We start from the raw sequence: 18,261 nt of genomic DNA, 5'->3' as shown, positions 1-18,261 counted from the left end.
ACGCCATCTTGTCCCATGGAAGCAGTGCTTTTTGCTTTGGAGAGGGCAGCCTTCACCTGAGCATCAGAGATGTTTGAGAGGCAGCCCTCTGCCGGGATAGATACTTGCTGTTTTGGGGGGGAGGGGGTGGTGAAGTTTGCACTGAACCTGTCTGCCAGGATATTAGCGATGTCTGTGGGTTCAGTGTATTTTTTGTCGTTTAGAATCAACTCGGAACAAGTCTGGGAGTTGCATCCCTGGTTCCTAACATAACTGAAAAAAGCCTTATGATTGTCTTTAGTATCCTGTGCAATTTTTCTCTCGAAGCTGGCCTTGGAGGATTTTATGAGGGATCGTAATTTTTTGCTAGTACTGATCAGAGATGCCTTCCCTATTAGGGATTTTGCTCTATCATGTAGTAGCTTCCTCCTTCTGTTGTACAGTTTATTTATGGCAGGGGTCCACCAGACTGGACGCCTGCCTTTGGATGATTGGGTCTTGGTTTTGTTTGGGATAGCATGATCCATGCATTCCTGGAGATGTCCGTAGAATGCGTTTATATAGGATTCTGCAGTTTGGGCCGTAGTTTCCACTGGCCCTGGGGCCTTGAAGGATTCCACTTCGGTTTTGAGAAGTGAGAAGTTCGCTTTTGAGAAGTTTTTCACTGTGGTTTTCTGGGCTGGGCTGGGGGTGGGGTCGGGATGTGGACATCCAGTGAAATTAATTTATGGTCTGATCTTACCAATGAGGGATATACTTCTGGTGTGGAGCATAGAGTCCCCATGTTGGTAATGATCAGGTCCAGTATGTTGCCCCCTCATGTGGGAGTGGTGACTAGTTGTTCCATAGCATTTGAGTTTATAATTTCCAGGAACCTTTGGGTTAAGATGCTGGGGCTTGAGTAGTGCTCCCAGTCAATGCTTGGGTAGTTGAAGTCGCCCAATATAATGGTGTTTGGAGAGATCTTTATGTTCTCCAATGTTTTCAGGAAAGCCGAGTGGGATTCCTGACTTTGATAGGGTGGTCTGTAGGATGCTATAAACTGAAAAGCAGTCTTGCCAACTGTTAGTTGCACATGGATGGTCTCCGATACTTCGTGCAATGCCACTAACCTGGAGGTGTGGATATCCTTGATAAATATGGAAACTCCCCCTCCTTTTGTGGTTCGGTCCGGGTTTTGGGGCAGAAAAGCATGATATGAGGTATAACCTGGGGTGCTCTCTGGAGCCTTGAACCAGGTTTCTGTCACTGCACAGATATCAATGATGTCCTTCAAGGATGCATCTGCAGTCCTTACATATGGGTTGTCCTGCCTCAGGCAGCCCTTCGGTCGGCCGGATTCCAAAGTCTGGGTCCGGCGTCAGCTGATGTCGCCCTTTTCCCGGACGTCAGAGCGCCTGGGGTATAAAAACGTCAGCCGACGCCATCTTCCTCAGTCTTTCTTGCCACGCGGTGCCCGAAGCAGAAGCAGTTCGCAAGTGCCGGTCGGCCAGCTCCTGTGATTTCAGCTACCGAAGTCTTCAAAAAAGCTAAGTACCCCGTTGGGGACTCTTTCTTGCCTCAGCCGATGTCAGATCAAATGGTTAAAGTTAATAATTGTTTAAAATGTGGGAAACAAATACCTCATAAGGATTTCCACTCTTACTGCTTACCTTGCCTAGGCCCAGACCACGACGTCTCGGCCTGTACAGCCTGTGCTTCCTTCAATAGATGCACTCTTAGGCGTCGGGCAGAGTTTGCAGAGGAATATTTTGGGCAAATTTACTGTTATAAAATGCCGTCGGAGATTCTGACAGCTCATTTACCCAAAAAACGTAAGGAGAAGGACTGACACACGCGGTCCGTGGTTCCGGCCTACTCCACGCCCAGGCCTACCGCTAGTGTCTCGGTCTCTGCTGAAACCGAATCTCTACCGATTCCGACCGACGACACCGCACAGCCGGTACCTTCGATACCGGAGGCTTCCACTGGGTCGGTCTTAGAATTACCTTCTGAAACCGGTGCTCCGGAGATATCCAACACCATTTCTGTGGATAAAACTACCCCAGCACGTGGGGCAGCCAGGCCTCCTGTATCCATGTTCATTAAGGCTTTTACTCGTGCTAAAGCTGCTAAACAGCCAAAATCTCTCCCTCCCAAGGCTATTCCTCAGGGATCCTCTACAGGTTCACAAATTTTAAGCTTAGCTGAGGACCTTATCGCCTTAATCAGGGGCTCTCAGCCACACCCAGACAGGGGCTCTCAACCTCCTCCAGGCAAAAGGCCCAGGGTTGAGCAGACAGATCCCCAGTCCTCTGATGAGGCCTCAGATGACTCTGCCCTTTCAGATTACCAGGAGGAGGCCTTTCCGGCCTACGAGGATTCTGATGCAGGAGGAATCTATTCCCTCGGCCTCCCCCCCTGAAGAGTTGTCCTTTGGGGAGACCCTTCACTCCATGAGAGAGCATTTTAAATGGCAAGGCCAGGAATTCTCTGATTCCTGGAAGAGGTTAAGGACTTTTTTGCATTTGCCTCAGCATAGACCTTTGGCTATTCCTCCTGTTTTAAATGTCATAGAGGATGTGTACTCAGTCTAGTATTTCCCCAGACTCCCTCCGGCTCCTGTCAAACCCGACAGGTACTACAGGGTCCCGGACACACATCTATTCCTTTACAAGGGCCACTCAGCTGACCCAGAAACTATTTCCCAGGGGCCTAAAGGGGTTGCAACCTCCACTACTAAGAACCCACTTCCTTCTGAAAGGGAATCCAGGGCCTTAGAGATGGGGTAAAAAAGTGTACACTTCTTCCACTCTTTCTATGAGAGCATTTCATATGATACAGTATCAAGAATATCTGTTAGATGAATTGTATAAAAAACTAACCTCACCTGAACCCCTAGATCGCAAGGCACTTCAGGATCTGGTGCATAACTCCCAGCAGGTTAGCAACCATTTTTTACAGTGTGGTTATGATGCATTGGAAGCCTCATGTAGGTCAGCAATGACAGGTGCAGTCATACGTAGACATGCTTGGTTGAAGGAACAAACACTGCAAGATCATGTTAAAGCAAAGCTTCTGGATGCACCCCTGGAAAAACAAAAGTTATTTGGTTCCACGGCTCAAGAGGTCTTAAAGAAATTTGAGGAAAAGGCTAAGTCAGTACAGACAGTCAAAGATTTTCTCCAGGTCCAACCACCAAGATTCAGCAGAAATTGGCCTTCTAAGAATTGGTCCTTTCCAGACACAGTCAGATTTCAAAGAGGCAAAAATAGGCATGCCAGAGGTAGAGGGCAAGCTAGAGGCTCCTACAGAGGACGTCAGTGGCAGCCTCCTAACCAAAGAGGTAGTGCAGGACCTACACCTGCTGCACAAGGACAAACTCAATGACTTGACTCTGACCCCGCCAACAGGGCTCAATTGGAAGCACCTTTGGGCGGCCCCACCAACAGGGCTCAATTGGAAGCACCTTTGGGCGGAAAGCTATCTTTGTTCTCAGAAAATTGGCACCTTATTACAAGGGACAAATGGATACTGCAAATAATAGACAAAGGATACAGATTCCATTTTCATACATTACCAAAAAGACAAGGCATGCCAAATCTGCCACCGAATCAAAGGACAGAGGCTTTCAAGCAAATTTCCAACCTACTGCAAATGAAAGCAATAGAAAAGGTTCCTCTCATAGAACAAGGCCAAGGATTTTATTCCAGACTATTTCTTGTCCCAAGAAAAGAAAAGCAATGGAGGCCTATTCTGGACTTGTCCACTAAATACTTACCTCATTGTGCCAAAATTCAAAATGCTGACCTTACAGCAACTCCTTCCCATGCTGGGCAAGGGGTCCTGGCTGGTAACTCTAGACCTCAAGTAGGCATACCTGCATGTCCCTATCAGACAAAGTTGCAGAAGACACCTCAGATTTCTTGCAGGTTCAGAGCATTATCAATTCTCAGCATTGCCCTTTGGCTTATCTACTGCGCCCAGAGTATTCACGAAATGCCTGGCATCAGTAATTGCACATTGCAGACTTCAGGGGATTCAAATATACCCATACCTGGATGACTGCCTTATACAAGCGGACAGCCAACAAACATCGGTAAAACACTTGAATTATTCCATCCGCCTACTTCAGGCTTTGGGATACACAGTCAACATTCAGAAATCAAGACTTGTTCCATCCCAAAGAATAATTTTTCTGGGTGCAAAACTAGATACAACCACCCAAATGGCTTTTCTCACAGAAGAAAAACAAGAACAACTACCGGATTATTTCAGAAACCTGACAAAACAAACCCAACTGACTGCAAGGAAAATCCTGCAGACCCTGGGTTTCATGGCATCTTGCATTCTTCTGATTCCACAAGCAAGGCTGCATATGAGGAAACTACAATGGTACCCAAGGAGTCTATGGTCTCAACACAGTCACAGCCTAGAACCTTTGATCCCACTCATTCCATGCCTTCAAAAGGAATTTCTGTGGTGGGCTCAAGCAAGCCAGTCAAACATGGGTCTGCCTTTCAGCAAACCAAATGTCAGCCAAACCATTACAACGGACACCTCAGACCATGGATGGGGAGCGCACATGGAGGGCAGATGCATTCAAGGACAATGGACACAAACAGAATTTCACCTGCATATAAACCAAGAGGAAATGCTGGCAGTGATACATTCAATCAAGGCCTTCAAGCACTTCCTACATCAAGGCCACCTGCTAATAAAGACAGACAATACCACAGTTATGTGGTACATAAACAAGCAAGGAGGTACCCATTCTTACCCTCTTTGCAGGCTGGCAATGAATCTTTGGGAACTTTCCCTAAAACTCAATATAGAGCTGTAATCCCAGTTTGTACCAGGAAAAGACAATGTACTGGCGGACAGCCTAAGCAGAAACATCATGGATCCACACGAATGGATGCTGCACCCAGACACCTTTCTTCAAATAACACAATCATGGGGAAGGCCGGACATAGATCTTTTTGCCTCCCACCACAACCATCAACTGAAGAAATTCTGCACAAGGACATACCACCCACAAGCATGGAAAGTGGACGCTCTCTCTTTCAGCTGGAATGCTCTAACATTATATGCATTTCCACCTCTTCCGTTAATGACCAAGGTCTTACTGAAGATCAGGACAGAACAGACTTTGGAATCCGGCCGACCGAAGGGCTGCCTGAGGCAGGACAACCCATATGTAAGGACTGCAGATGCGTACCTATCGGACATCTACATTTATGGTAGGTACAAAACTGTACTTTCTCCATACTGAGGAGAGCTTCGAGTGCGTGCATCTTGAGGTTAAGACTTCTGGCATTTAGCAGCATTACCTTTAGTTTCTTGTTCCTTGTGCTGTCTATGGGGGTGGGTTTGACTTTTGAGCCTTGCCTAAAAAAGGCACTATGGGGGTGGCAAGAGCCTTTGCCAATATCCGAAAGCCCAGTGGTGACAGGTGCAAGCTGTCCCTAGTGAAGCAACGTGGCTTGTCGAGCATGTCATCCCAGGCTGACAGACACTGGATCCCCTTTGAATGACACCAAAAGTTTAGCCAATTGTTAAAATCGATCATTTTGTCTTTGTACTATGGCATCATTCTAGGTGAGGGTAAGATGCTGCTCAAGGTCAGGGTCATACCAGCCTGGGCTACATGATCAGAGAGTTCCTCTACGTCTTTTCATGTAGTCGAGGGAGGTACGTCTCAGGTCATTCACACCAGCGTGTACAATGACTGAGTCATATTTGTATTTGCTTTGGAGTGACCTGAGTGCTTGCATTATGTGGCGGATCCTAGCACCCGACAGGCAGCTCACCGTGACCTTCTCTTTATTCAGCCTGGTGAGCGGGACATCAGTGTGTCTGACAGTAGAGTCACCTATTACAAGTGTATCAGGTGTGTTATTCAGCCTTAAGGGCTGTGGCTGCTTGGCACACTGACTTTGTGGGCTATGTGTTGTGCGTGTTTTGTTTTGAGGTAGCGTTTGCTTGGATGTCTGCTTTGGAGGTCTCTGTTGCTTAGTTAGATTTTTATTTAGAGCCTGCGAGTATGTTTTTGTGTATTTGTGTTTGATTCACTGATGTGGTGGGACTATGTGATACTGGAATTGTGTTGTGTGAGGTTACCTTCTCCTCCTGACTGGTTACACCAGTTTTGAGATGAGAGCTCAGCCTCCAGTTTGGCTAAATAGTTGTATCTCTCACATATATTTGAACCTGTTTGGAGGAGGAGAGGGTTGTCCGTGTATATGAGACAGTTGTAACATTGCCTCAAAATTCCCAGATTCACCAGCTGGACTGGAGAGGAAACCATTGACTGACCTTTGGACATGCTAGAGTAATATAGGGAAACTGAATTTAAGACGGACCAATAGAGGACAGGGTGATCGTAGAGAGTATAAGAGTAAGTAGTGCTTATGGTTTAATAGTCAAAAACAAACACCGGCTTGCTGGAATACGGCAATAAAGGTTCCACAGATCCTCTGATGTTCACCACCTGATATTTAATCCACAACAACACTGCACACAGGTCTACATATAACGTAATAACATAAAGCCAAAAAACAAAAACAAAAGTTTAGCGCTTTCATCTGCTTATAGCAGACTTCCTCAGAACAACTCTTGTATGCATATCCTCTGTATTTAAACAGTATTTGGCGCCAAAATCTGTTGTAAAATTTTGAAAATTTAAAGGCATCTGCTTAATTATATTGCACTTCCTCCATACTCAAATTTATGCTTGTACTAGGGAATTAAAACTTATTATATTCTTCTTATGTTAAAAACTTCTATTATATAGAGTTCTTATATAAAAGCACAAATATATTTATAAAAAACTATATAAAATGTATAAAAATTATTTACAAAATATATGTATACATTATGAAATATCTCTCTACAAATACTTATACAATGTGATAATAAATACTTAATAAATAATTAATAAATAAATGAATAAATAATACATCAATAATACATTGTATACAATATAAAATCAATACGTTACTGTATGCTATATAAATACAATATATACTGATGTACAAAAATTGTGTACTATAGTTCTTGTCCTTTACATTAAATGTTGCCTATTGCCTGAATGATAATATGGCAGAAAACTAGTAGAACTTATTTCCTACATATCTATACATCATGTGGTTTTTGAATCATGTTTTTAAAAAAGGCTTGATGCTAATAAAATCATTTAATCCTGGTTTTCTTGTTGCATCCGTAAGCATCTGCCACCAACTCTCTTTACATGCTAAATTATTCTTCCAGTCTCCTCCTCTGGGGTTCAAGAATTCCTGATCTATGATAGAGAATAAAAAGGAATGTGTATCCCCTGTTTCTTGGATGTGTCTATACAGGGCATTCTTCTGATCTTTAGTTTTTATTCTGTAATAGTGTTCATAAATCCGCTTGTTTAACTTTCTTTCTGTCTTCCCTATGTAGAAGGCTGGGCAGGATTTACATAGAGCTATGTATACTACTTGTTTGGTGTGACAACATCCTCCCTTACTCTTGATCTTATTAAAGTTGGCATTTTCTAATCTTATATGTGATGTTGTATAAATAAATTGACATTGAGAACAATTCCCACATTTTCTAGTGTGTGTGTCTATATTCCTATTGTTTTTTTCTTTTTTTCTTTTCCACCTGTCTTCTCTAATAGTTTCTTAATGTTGGGGGCTGTCCTATATACTATAGTAGGTGTGTTCCCTAACTTTTCTCTAATACCTTCATTCACTGTAATTATGTCCCAACATCTTTCCACAATTTCTTTGATATAATTCACATAAGGTGAATAGGTCAACACACAAACTCTACCTTCCTTGTATACATTATTAACATCCTTTTGAAGTAAAACTTCAGGTCTACCTAATAGTGGGATATATTTCTGATTCCACTATCCCACTATTAGGTAGACCTGAAGTTTTACTGTGAATGAAGGTATTAGAGAAAAGTTAGGGAACACACCTACTATAGTATATAGGACAGCCCCCAACATTAAGAAACTATTAGAGAAGACAGGTGGAAAAGAAAAAAACAATAGGAATATAGACACACACACTAGAAAATGTGGGAATTGTTCTCAATGTCAATTTATTTATACAACATCACATATAAGATTAGAAAATGCCAACTTTAATAAGATCAAGAGTAAGGGAGGATGTTGTCACACCAAACAAGTAGTATACATAGCTCTATGTAAATCCTGCCCAGCCTTCTACATAGGGAAGACAGAAAGAAAGTTAAACAAGCGGATTTATGAACACTATTACAGAATAAAAACTAAAGATCAGAAGAATGCCCTGTATAGACACATCCAAGAAACAGGGGATACACTTTTATTCTCTATCATAGATCAGGAATTCTTGAACCCCAGAGGAGGAGACTGGAAGAATAATTTAGCATGTAAAGAGAGTTGGTGGCAGATGCTACGGATGCAACAAGAAACCAGGATTAAATGATTTTATTAGCATCAAGCCTTTTTTAAAAACATGATTCAAAAACCACATGATGTATAGATATGTAGGAAATAAGTTCTACTAGTTTTCTGCCATATTATCATTCAGGCAATAGGCAACATTTAATGTAAAGGACAAGAACTATAGTACACAATTTTGTACATCAGTATATATTGTATTTATATAGCATACAGTAACGTATTGATTTTATATTGTATACAACGTATTATTGATGTATTATTTATTCATTTATTTATTAATTATTTATTAAGTATTTATTATCACATTGTATAAGTATTTGTAGAGAGATATTTCATAATGTATACATATATTTTGTAAATAATTTTTATACATTTTATATAGTTTTTTATAAATATATTTGTGCTTTTATATAAGAACTCTATATAATAGAAGTTTTTAACATAAGAAGAATATAATAAGTTTTAATTCCCTAGTACAAGCATAAATTTGAGTATGGAGGAAGTGCAATATAATTAAGCATATGCCTTTAAATTTTCAAAATTTTACAACAGATTTTGGCGCCAAATACTGTTTAAATACAGAGGATATGCATACAAGAGTTGTTCTGAGGAAGTCTACTATAAGCAGATGAAAGCGCTAAACTTTTGTTTTTGTTTTTTGGCTTTATGTTATTACGTTATATGTAGACCTGTGTGCAGTGTTGTTGTGGATTAAATATCAGGTGGTGAACATCAGAGGATCTGTGGAACCTTTATTGCCGTATTCCAGCAAGCCGGTGTTTGTTTTTGATCAGTTCAACCCACTTCTTCGATTATGGTTTAATAGTGCTAACTTGTAGGATTACTTAAAAGCCTAAGTTGGGTGTAGCCTGTTTAGAATTATCTGAGGAAGTTCTGGAAGGTACCAGGATGAAAGCGCTAATATCTCATTTTATTTAACAATACTTTTTTATTGTTTGTGTGCAAGTTTGTTAATAAGACTTCTAAAGGAACTTTTTTATCCATGCTGGACTTGCTGCTGCTTTTTCTGCTGGTCATTCACCATTTTGTTGGATGACTGGTTTGTCTTTTGTCTCTCTGGCTGGTTTTTGTAGTTTGTAATAACACCTGACCTGACAGCGTCACAACTGCAATTTATACAGAGTTCTATTCCCACAAAGACAATTCCCAAGCTCTCACCATCCAAACCTGAGCAAAGTATAATAGGAAGTTAAAGAACAAACCACCCTGATGGTTCAGCTTAAATAAATTGTATAATAAGACAAGAATGTGTTAAATCATTTAGCAGTTCTAAAATTCCGCATTGTATATATTTCAAGAATCCATTAAGAAGTAAAGCTGTATCAGTGCAAATAAGACAAGCCCTGAACGTCTGCAATCATTGCTAATTATAAGTCCTTCTTTAGTTGCATTAATAAACTGAGAAATGACACCCAGCAGTGCTCTGAACTTGTCCAGAATAGTGTCTAACCCATTCAGACCCCCGTAGACACAGCAGATGCACTAGCAGACAAATTTAGTGCAAACGTAAAGCCTGAAACAGTTAGTTCCATAAATTCTTGAATCCCTTGTATCTCCTAGTATCACAAAGGAGCACATACCAAAGGTGCTTGCCAAAACACTTCCACGAGGCCTAATAATTTACTTAGATGCCTAATAAACAGAACCTAACATGCCCTTGTGGAGCACCTCCTTAACATTTTTTTAACCTGAACGTAGCTACAGAATTTGTCTCCAAAATATGGCAGACTGCAGGGGTGATACCCATACAGAATTGTAGCCCTTCACTGACTCGGAAACTAAAGACTCATTAGCCTGACTAGTCTGATTTGCAAAGCCATATAGCATAGTATATCTGACTTCATAAAGTGTGATATCAAAAAAACTTATCAGGTTAAACCTGCATCAGTTTGCCTTTTTCAAAGGGAAATCCTACCTAATCAATTTAGTTAACTTCTTTGAAAGGTCACAGGGTGAAGACGGTGGTCATTCTGTCTACACAGCTTATTTAGATCTGGCCTAGCCAAAGCATTTAATACTATGAAGAAAACAGTATACCCCATGCTGGCATAGTAAACAAGCTAAGTGCCTTAAAAGCAGATTTATACATGGTGAAGTGGATTCCCAGCTGGCTGAAATGTAAAACCTACATAGTTAACGTGACAGGTGGTATGAAGATAACTAGTGGAATAGCTCTGGGCTCAGTGCTGTGAGACCCTTCTTTTAAAGCATCTACTTCTGTAATCTGCAGGCTAGGAATCAGGACCTCTGGTTATCTGAGTTTGCAGATGACTGCAAACTAGGCATTGCTGCCTAATCTTTCTCTGATAGCTATTCATTACAGCAGATACTAACCCTTATAAACAAGTGCTACACTCAAAATGGGCTAAAATTAAGTGCAAAAAAAAAGTGTAGCATTGTCACATTTGGGTAAACAACTCTCTGCCAAAGTGTGCTGGATAGCCAGTGCCGCACTCTGTAATGATGATGTAATCAGGGATGTTGGAACTGGGTTGATTCCTTCTCTCTTGATCACCATGCAGCAGTAGTGAGAAAATACTTAGCACAACTGTTATCTAACCTGCATATCACCCAGGTCAAAGGGAGTTTTTATCCCTTATAATTCAGTCCTAATTAAATCAGTTATTGAGCATAATGTTACATTTGGGATATACAGTTTTAGACCAGTTTAGCAACTGGAAAGTCCCCAGAGTTATTTAACTACGATGATTTTTGGTTTACAGTTCCTGAGCAGTCAGGAAAGTCTTGAAGTGTTGTGTTTTTACTTTGTTTCTTCTATGTTTTTGTGCTGTAATCCTTGCCTTGCATTCTACACTTTTTAGGGACTCCCTCCTCCATCTCCTGTATCCTTACAAGTCAAATAACTCCACTAATACCAGAGCTGGGATGTAAATCTCCACCAACAGACAAAATGAGCTGGAGATACAAATGTATTAGGCAGTGCTTACTCCACCTGTGGAACAAACTTCCCCTGCATGTTAAACAGAGACATCCTTCAAATTAAACCTGAAGGATTTGATGGGTTCCCATAGCCTTTCTCTAAGATTTACCTGTTTTGCCCTTAAAGGACCACTACAGGCAAACAATGAAAAAACATATATTTTTTATCTTGCCATGATTTACTGCACTTCCTAAAGCTGCCTGCAGCAAAATAAGTGCTCTTTCCTAATTTTATTTTTTTTTTACTCTTGTCTGCCCTCATGGGGGCAGACATTGTGATTCCTTTGGAAAGCTAAATCATTCTCAATGTACAGACTGTGAGAACAAATAGCCCTACCATTTGTTGTCAGACTAGACTTCCATTCACTTAGAATGGACCACCTGAAAAAAATGGCAAGTTTGAGAGTCTGCCGCTCATGTGTCATTGACTGGTATGTGCTGAGTTTTACAAATGTTGTTCCTACTGATGTACTACACATTCTCTGAAAGAAACTTGCAAAAGTGTCAACAAATTACTGAGATAAAAGACTTTTCACAAGGAGCAGTTTTGCAAGTTTCAGTTCCTGGCCAAGTTACTCCTCCCATCTCCCCTCCTTCAGTGGGCTACAGTCTCACATTTCCAGCTTTATTAGATTCAGCTATTTAGTCAACTTTGCATGACAATCAGGGTTGCCAGACGTCCCTATTTGGGCGGGACTGTCTCAAGATCAGCAGCCTGATCCCGAGTTCCGCCCTGCCAGTTTAAATCCCGGCCAGCTTCCGCTTTGTTTGTTTTTTTTGTTTTTCTTTGATTGTCCCGTATACCTGGCATACGGGCCAATCAAAAATCGCTAAACACGGAGCTACTTGTGTTGAATGCGGAACTGCAATGCATTAAATATGAGAAGCTCCGTGTTTAGTTCAGAGCTACTGAGCGAGCTCAGTTCTTTAATGTATGTGGAACTGTGTTCCGCATTAAAGACCTTTTTTTTTTTTTTGTCCCTGGAAATCTGGCAACCCTGATGACAATAGACATCAAAAAAATCTCAGCATGGTGTGCCACTAAAACTGTTCCCTTATATGTCTCGTCACTTCTGAATAGCATTTCCCCAGGAATAAAAAAAAAAAAAAGCGCACACATCAGTCCATAGTTTGGGCCAATCTATCCATTTCTTAATGTGCACAGTAAAACATTCAGTTTATATTGCATTCTGGCTGCTGACATGGATATCTTTACATAGTTATTCTCTTATAGCATAACCTGAACTTATGGTATTCAATGCCAAGCTTTACAACAGCTCTCAAGTTCTTAACAATGACCTCCCAAGCCTCTGATGTAACTCAGTACTTTGTCAATATACTGTAAATACATAGAGTAATACAAATATTTGTGCACATGACACGTACAATAATACACACATACCATCATTAAAACAAGATAAATGCAATATAAATTATGTCAATATAGTTATGCTTTCTAGTTTATGACCCTGTTTGTCGATGGAAACTTCTTTTTGAATTTATGTTCATGCAGTTGTATATTTGTTGTATATTATCTTGTTTAATTGTTTCTCAATATTCTAACCACTGTGTATGCTGCATCAATTGTAAAACTCTGATTTTACTCCTTTTATATTTTCTATGCTCTTTGTACAAAATAGCTATGTTTGTATAATTTATTTTTATTTTTTTTTTATAATTGTTTACTATGTACCTGGAGCTTTTCTCCCCCAGCCTCTGCTGAAAAAGGTCATCTTGTGTCCAGTCGGACTAACCTGGTAAACAAATGGAAATTAAATAAAAAATAAAATATACTAAGAAAATCAATCAATATACCAAGAAAAATCCAAAACTTAAGAAAAAAAAAACACAGAAGGAAGGAAAATGTTTCCTTGATGCTGTCATGAAAATCCCACTCACTTATTCAGATATTATGGGCAAACATATATATATTAGGCAAAACAACATACCCACCCCACTAGTCATAGGTGAATCTATAGTCAAGCACACTGATGTCCCACTCACCAGGCTAAACAAGGAGAAGGTTACTGTCAGCTGCCTGTCGGGTGCCAGGATCTGCCACATAACCCATGCACTCAGGTCACTCCACAGCAAGTACAAATATGACTGTCATTGTCCTTGTTGGTGTGAATGACCTTAGACATGCCTCCCTGGACTACATGAAAAGAGACATGGAAGAGCTCTCCGATCTTGTAGCCCATGGAGGTATGACCCTAGCCCTGAGTAGCATTCTGCCATTGCCCAGAATGATACCGCAGTACAAGGACAAAATGATTGACTTCAACAATTGGCTAAGCTTCTGGTGTCATTCTAAGCGGATCCAGTATCTGTCTGCCTGGGACGACATGGTCGATAGACCATGATGCTTTGCCAGAGATGGCCTGCACCTATCGCCCATGGGATTCTGGATACTGGCTAAGGCTCTTGCCGCCCCTATAGTGCCTTTTTTAGACAAGTTTCAAATGTAACAGGAACAGGCAAGCAAAAACTGAGGGTAATGCTACTCAATGCTAGACGTCTAAATCTCAAAATGCACTCACTCAAGGCACTCTTTAAAATGGAGAACATCAATACCTGTGCAGCGACTGAGATCTGGTTCATGGCTCCAAAGAGAACCCCTGCACTACCAGGCTATAGGTCATACCACAGTTTTCGGCCACGTAATCTGGACCAGAACATCAAAGGCGGAGGTGTGCCCATATTCATTAAGGATATCCACACCTCCAGGCTAGTTGCTCAGCATAATGCATCCGAGGTTACCCAAGTGCAACTAACTCTGGGGAAAACTGCAATCAAAATTGTAGCTTGCTACAGATCCCCCATCATGCCCCAGCATTCCCACTCTTCTTTTCTTGATATACTGGAAAATATTAGGGTTCAAACACCCTGATAATGGGCAATTTCAACTACCCTACCATTAACTGGGGAAACTACTCATGTACCAATTCCTTCACTCAATGCTTTCTGGAATTCATAAACTCCAGTACCCTGGATCAACTTATGCACACCCCCACCAAGGGCAACAGTATCCTAGACCTAGTCATTACCAACATAAATGACCGGTGTTCCACACCCGAAGTCAGCTCCTTGTTGGTCAGATCCAACCATAAGCTAATCACCCTAGATATCCACATCCCGCCCCCACCCCCATTAAGGAAACCATGGTAAAAAATGTCTCCAAAGCCAACTTCATGCTTCTTAAGACAGAAGTGGCGAACTTCATGACACCCATGCAGATTGACAATACAGTTAGAACTGCTGAATCCTACACAAATGCACTCTATAAGCACTTACATGAGTGCATGGATCGTGCTATGCCAAACAGAACCAAGAAGCTATCCTCCAAAAAAAGGAAGCCAATCTGGTGGTCCCCTGACATAAACAAACTGTACAACAGAAGGAAGAAACTGTTGCAAAAGAGAGTAAAATCCCATGAGTGGTGGAGCTCCCTGTTCAGCCTCAGTAAGACGCTGAGATCCCTTATAAGAGCCTCCAAAGCTAGCTCTGAAAATAAAATTGCCACTGATTCTAAGGACAACCACAAAGCATTCTATAGCTATGTCAAGAATCTCAATGGCAACACACAGATCTGCTCTGAGTTACAGCACAACGGCAAAAAATTACAGAACCAACTGATATTGCCAACATTCTGGCAGATAGGTTCAGTGCTATCTTTACCACCCTCTCACACTCTAAAGGGCCCATATCTATACAGGAAGAATGCAGAGTCCCTGTAATCACAACTACACAGGTAAAAGTTGCACTCTCTAAAGCCAAAAATACAGCTTCCATGGGACTGGACAACATCGCAGGCTGCATTTTACATGAACTTCAGAGTGAACTGGCTCCCCACCTAAGCACCATATTCAATCATAGCCTCACATCAGGCTTTGTGCCCACTGAATGGTGCATAGCAACAGTTATCCCACTCCACAAAGGGGAGCCACCACTGATCCCGGGAACTATCGTCCTATTAGCCTGATGAGCTTGGTCTGCAAGGCCATGGAACGTATCCTCATGGAACTCCTAAACAGACATTGGTAACCTCCAAACTCTGGACCCTACCCAGTTCAGGTTTGTGAAAGGCAGATCATGCATCCTGAGCCTAATCGACTTCTCTGAGGCAGTCGATGAGGCTAAGGTGGTTCACACAGCATATCTTGCCCTTGCCAAGGCTTTTTACACCATCCCCCATTCTGGAATTATAGCTAAACTCACTAAACTAGGTATAAATCCCTATGTCACAAGATGAGTTGCCAACTGACTCACTGACAGAACCCACACTGTAAAGATTGCAGACTCCAAATCTGACATCAAACCAGTGACAAGTGGAGTACCACAGGCTTCAGTCCTGGGACCTCTCCTGTTTGGTATCTACTTCTCTGAAGTACAAGCTAACACAGAAGGCCTCTGGCTAACAAAATTCACAGATGACTGCAAACTAGGAGCCCTAATGATGTGGACATCCTACAGAAAAGCCTCACTGAGACAGATGCCTAGTGTTAGAGCCATGGCCTCAAGCTCGATGCCAAAAAGTGCATTGCCATCCTCTTTGGTAAAAATTCTGTACCCGTGAGCTACCGGTTCCACTTCATATCATCGAAATTTAATTTCATCGAAATTCAAATCATCGAGACCAAATCGTCGAAAACTCATATCATCGAATCCCAAATCATTGAGAACTATAAAGCAACTAGAAATAACATTCCACAAAATTTTTACTATGTTTATGCAGGGGGGCAAGTCCCCTGCACCCCCCATGTGGGAGCCCCCCACACCCCCCCGTAATTAAATATACCAACTCCAAGGTCGCACTACAGTGGGGGAAAACCCCACTGTAGTGCAACCTCGGAGTTGATATATTTAATTACGGGGGTGTGGGGGGTGCAGGGGGGCTTGCCCCCCTGCATAAACATAGTAAACAGTGTCTGGGATGTTATTTCTAGTTGCTTTATAGTTTTCAATGATTTGAGATTCGAGTTTTTCGATTTGTCTCAATGATCTGAATTTCGATGAAATGAAATTTCGATGATATGAAGTGGAACCGAGCTTACACATAGGTGGTAGACTACTTAACACCGAATGTGTGATGAGACCTTGGGACCCAGGTGGACAGTAGTCTCTCCTTTGATAATCACATCGCTACAGTAGTCAGGAAGCCCTTCTACATGGCACACCTCATCACAAAAGGGTTCTCATCCAGGAAAAAAAGAGGTCATTGTTCCCCTTTATTTGACACTCATTAGACCCATTATAGAGTACAACGCCCCTTTTGGAATGTACCTCACAAGACATTTGCAGCAGCTAGAAAGGCCGCAGAAGTACCTCACAAAGAGGATTACTGGCCTCAGACAGATGCCCTACACTGACCATCTAAAAAAATTCCAGCTTTACTCCGTAGCATATCGCCTACTCCGAGGTTATTTCTGCCTAACATATAAAGCTATGTCAAACCCAGAGCTGTTGGACATGCTACACCTAAAGAAATCCCAATCCCTCTGAGCTACATGCTCTAGGGACTTAAACCTTGTCACCACAATAAACAGGACATGCTGGGAGAAATAGATTCCTGTCCCAGAGACTTCCCATACTCTGAAACAAGCTACCCATCTATGTCAAGCAAAGTTCCACATTAGCACTTTTCAAGAAAAATCTTTGAGTGGATGGGAGATAGGAAAATATACCCTGGGAATCACTTCTGTGGCTCTGCTCGACAGTGGCACAGGAAAATAACTTTCTTGGGTGGCATAAGCCAGGGAAATTTGTTGGCTAGGCTTACTTAGGCCCTTAGGCCGATAGCCTAGTAACTACCTATGAACCTATTATTAGACTAAATACAATATTATGTAGCATTGAAATGTGCTGACATAAGGGTGACAGTTCATTATTTACCCATAAAGCAAATTTCAGAGTGGAAAAGTTCAAATAGTGGATAAAGAGGAGGAGGGGAAGAGAAGAAAGAGTGAGAAAAAGTATTTGTTAGAAGTAATAATTAGGGTAGATATGGGAGGCAGGAGAAAAAATGAGTAAAAGCAACATTACAAGTAAGAGAAACGAACCCAAGGAAAAGAAGAAATAACATGAACAACAAGATTTACTATGTGTGTGTATGTGTGTGTGTGTGTGTGTGTGTGTGTGTGTATGTGTGTGTGTGTGTAAAAGAACTGTAAAAGTAACATTACAAGTAAGAGAAACGAAACCAAGGAAAAGAAGAAATAACATGAACAACAAGATTTACTGTGTGTGTGTGTGTGTGTGTGTGTGTGTGTGTGTGTGTGTGTGTGTGTGTGTGTGTGTGTGTGTGTGTGTAAAAGAACTGTAAAAGTAACATTACAAGTAAGAGAAACGAAACCAAGGAAAAGAAGAAATAACATGAACAACAAGATTTACTGTGTGTGTGTGTGTGTGTGTGTGTGTGTGTGTGTGTGTGTGTGTGTGTGTGTGTGGTGTAAAAGAACTATAAAGCAAATCTGCACTGATACCTGCTTGCTGCCCTGCTGAGGGGGACACTTGTGCAAGTGCAGTGGACTGGCTCCAGTAGGAAGGGATGGCAGCATAACTCTCAACATTATAGAACAAGAAATCTGGACAAGGCCATAAATAATAGGGGACAAAGGCCCAACTATGGGACAATTTTCTAAATATTGCACTTACAAACTTAGAAAGTTGATAAACAGATTTTGCATTAGAGTGAATTTTCTTAAGGATATGAAGTCTGAAAATCAAATGTCTGTCAACTTTCTGACTTCAGTGTTCAATGATTTGCCAGTGATTTGACAGAAAACTGCAATTTTATGAAAACCAGACAAAAAATCTGGACTTTCTGCAAAAATCTGTACTCTTGAGAGGTATGGATGGGAGTCTTGAACCAACACCCATCAATCATTTTCATTTGTTTG

The sequence above is a fragment of the Protopterus annectens genome, chromosome 10.part0 (assembly GCF_019279795.1).
Source record: "Protopterus annectens isolate FY-2018-M chromosome 10.part0, PAN1.0, whole genome shotgun sequence".
Lineage (NCBI taxonomy): Eukaryota > Metazoa > Chordata > Ceratodontiformes > Protopteridae > Protopterus > Protopterus annectens.
Note: the sequence above shows the minus strand (reverse complement) of the source record.